Source organism: Asparagus officinalis, chromosome 9 (genome assembly GCF_001876935.1).
Source record: "Asparagus officinalis chromosome 9, Aspof.V1, whole genome shotgun sequence".
Classification (NCBI taxonomy): domain Eukaryota; kingdom Viridiplantae; phylum Streptophyta; class Magnoliopsida; order Asparagales; family Asparagaceae; genus Asparagus; species Asparagus officinalis.
In genome coordinates, this window is record NC_033802.1 from 7,436,663 (window position 1) to 7,440,610 (window position 3,948).

Here is a 3,948-nt window from a genome sequence, read left to right on the forward strand (position 1 = left end):
CGTTCAACTTGTTTTTCTCAACAATTGAGCGGAGCGTGAATTTGAGGTGTTCAGTAGACATAGTAACTCCAAAACAGAAATTGAAATATGCAGATAAATTATGCTTGAAATGCAAAAAAAAAACTTTATTTTAGACATGTTCTAAATAACAAGTTATTGCATATTCTACTCAATATAATATTGTCCCTTGTGAGTAAAATAATTCCAAGATCCTATCTTAGATGAAACTTGAGCGTACTAAGGCACTTCCCCAAATCTCATGTAATCAAGGTAAGTAAATGCTTTACTAATTATAACACTTTATAATTCTTGGTTGATGGCCACATCATATGTTAACTCATCCTTATGCCTCAAGATCTAAAACTAAGTCTTTTGGCCTCTTGTTGAGTATAACCATATCAAGGCAGCATGCCCCTATTAGACATACCCGCACTATCCCAAGGTCAAGGAAGGACACCTCGCTAGGGCGAAAACTATCCAACGAATTCCAAGGGCCTCATGGTTATGACATGGAAAGGCATAATCTCAATATTCTTTTAATGGACTTTTAGCATGTAATGGTTGTCTATATATAAGCGAACTAAATAATATAAATAAACAAGCATTCATGCAAGGCAAGAGATAATAAAAACATTCACATAATGCAATAATAAAAATTTGGATCCTAGTATGGCCCCTAAAGAGATCCAATCTTCAATAGTCTTGACTTTCTGGATCACCATCCTTTAGTCATCATAGGATCTTCTTCTTCTTGTGTTACATAAATTTGAATAAACTTTCTTGCATAAATTTAAATTACAAAAAATACATAACGATACGCAGATCGTGTTTATCTATCCTAATTTGGGCATATTAGTCACCACATGCAATAATATCATAATATTAAACGTACATGCAATGAAATGTTATTCAAGTAAGACATGCAATTTATCCAAATAAAAAGCATAAATAATTAATCATATTAACTATTTAAAATTAGAAACGATTTCTCATTATTTTAATTCAATAAGACTGTGAATGGAATTAATATCTAATATTAATTAGTAATTTGCCAAGAAATAGAATCAAATATTTATGTTAATTCAAAATTAACCAAATAAGATATCTATAGATCTTACAGAACAATTAAATCTTTATTTATCAAATAAAATATCAAATATTTTATAAAATAAATCGTATTTATTATGCATTAATCCAAACATATGATCTATGCTTATTGAATCTAAAAAATCATGAACATGCATCAAATTGTAAGATTAAAATTTGATCCAATTAATTTATGCAAGAGGCTCTGATACCACTGTAGAAACTTTAGATGCTCTAAGCGGAATTGCAGGAAACGTTTTCCTAACATCTAAACGAAGGATCTATTGCATAAATCAATTGGATTAAAAAAAAAGGAAAAACGATTACCTCTTGATGCGTGTTCAAAGCCTTCTCTAATGGAGAGATTAAGAGTCTCACTTGAAAACTCCTCTAGTTGATCCACCCGAGCAAAGATCTGGATCCTTAGAAATCAACTGCTAGGTTGAAGATGAAAGGTTTTTGGGAGAGAAAGTAGTAACACTTTCACGTATATAGAGAAAGTGGAATTGGATTGGATTTTCTAAAAGAAAAACCACTCTTATTTATAATCCACAAATTAAAGTCATATTTAATTCTATAATTAAATATAATCCACTAATTAAAGTCATATTTAATTCTATAATTAAATATTATCTTTTATAACATTTATAAATAAATGTATCTTTTATTTAACAATAACTCCTTATTATTAATAAACTCTATTTTGAAGTTATATCTTATATAACTTTATATTATATACTTTATATAATAATTCTCCCAATATATCCAGTCCATAAACTCTTAGGGTGTGACCTCGTAGGACCCAATTATAATAGCAATGAACTTTATAACATAAAGTCCATAAATCATAGTTGGCTTCTAGCAAAGCACTATGACTACCTAAAATAACCGGATTGTAAATCTCCATTAAATGTCCCATACCATAATTAGTAATTGCACATTCGATTAAAGGACACAATTCCTTCACAATATAAAAGAGAGAGAGAGAGAGAGAGAGAGAGAGAGAGAGAGAGAGAGAGAGTATCCATAGCCACAAAAGCATGACATTTTAATCCTCTTACTCAGAAGCCCAATTATTTGTGTAATGGTATATGTTTTCATCACTGCTTCATTAAATCATATAGGTTAATTAGGTCTAATTATATGATGTATCCAGACTGTAAAATTATCAGAGATAACTAACCTTTGCGAAGATAAAAACAGCAAAAACTGCCCTTTTTTTTTCTTTTGCAGTCTTACTCTATGTCATTCAGAACTATCGTAGTGCGAACGCTATAAATTAACTACAGTGAACTAATTAACAATCTATATTTTCATTTGAAATGAAGAAGCAAAAATAACCTGAACTCTATATGGCATGGGGTTTTAATACGTTAATAGTACCATCAATTTTTCATGAGCATGGCCGCTTATAGAAATACGTATACATGTAATGTTCACTTATGAATATCCCTACATAGACATTTCATACATACCTGAGGCTACGAAAAACTTAATGCAGTCAAAGTAAGCAATCATGTGCGTCACAAATTAAACAATCCCATGTAAAGAATTTTTTTTTTTTTTTTCCTTTTACAATAATCTGTTAAAAGTACCTGATCGGTGTTACCTTCAGCCCATCCTTGTTAAGCCACACATCATGTGTCCTGAATATAGTCACCAAAAAAAGAGTTAGTTAGCCATATACCCCCTGTACTATCGCCCAATTGCACATAGAACCACGTAGTTTTATTGTTACAGATAGACCCTGAGTTAATTTTTTGACTCCTTTGCCCTCAGAAAAGGGTGAAATTATTTTTTGACAACTAAACCTCCTTATGGCAAAAGAGTAGGAAAAAAAATTCAATAAGAGAGTCTCAGAATTGGACAAAATTACAGACAGTATGGGTCTATCCACAATTAGCTAAAAAAAAGTTTTTTTCATATATACCCCTTAATTAATGGGTATTTGCAAAAAGACCAATTAAATCCTAGTATTTGCAAAAAACCTCAAATCATCACTTCGGGAGGAAAAAAATAACCTCAAATCATCCAATGATTAATTTTATAGGCTAATTTTGTAAGTGCAACGTAAAAATTAGCAACAAAATAGCCAAAAGTTTACTCATCAAGTTAATCATTTGTCGATTTGAGGGTTATTTCCCCCCAGAGTCAATGATTTGGGGGGTAATTTGGTAAATACGAAGATTGGGGTAGCTTTGTAAATACCTATGCAAATAACTCGAAAAAACAAAAATTCAGCAAAAGAAAGACAATGATGGTATGCCCAATAATTGATGCATAGACCCCCAAAAAAACCGACAAAAATATTACTAAATCCTTAAAATTCTGAGGAGCTGGAGAAAATGGACCAATTAAGTGATATTAGTGATGCGTACTCTGTTATGAGGATAGATTTTTTGCGGAGCTCCACTCCTACACCAAGGTGGTCGAGCGCATGCCAACCATTAAGGTAAATTGAAATCGCCGCACCCGTGTCCCTTAACGCATGAGATTTCTCCAAAACAAGACTTTTGATTCCTTTTCTGCAGACAATTAATGCTAATAAGCATAGTCCTTCAAAAACTCGAGAAATTAGAGTGTGAAACAATTGCACGGGACTACTCGTGCAATTGTACGGGACTACTCGTCCCGTGTATTTCATAGTCAATATTTTTCAAAAATCGACCTCTTTTCGGCCGCTTGAACAAAAAAATGTCGATTTTGCTAATATTTTCATAAAAGGGTCGGTTTTTGCTTATTATTTTTTAAAAATAATCTTTTTAAAAAAAAATCGCCTAAAATGTAATAACAGATGAAAGAGAAGAACCTGTCAAGACCAAGGGCAGTAGCAAGGCCACAGATACCTGCACCCACTATCAC

General features: G+C 31.9%; 1 long non-coding RNA gene across 1 annotated transcript; it reads right to left on the reverse strand.

Annotated features, from left to right (window-relative positions):
• Positions 2,523–3,948, reverse strand: LOC109824852. The gene is made up of 3 exons (XR_002242807.1): positions 3,896–3,948; positions 3,465–3,611; positions 2,523–2,732 (listed from the first exon to the last, which is right to left on the reverse strand). It is a non-coding gene; the product is annotated as an uncharacterized LOC109824852 (long non-coding RNA).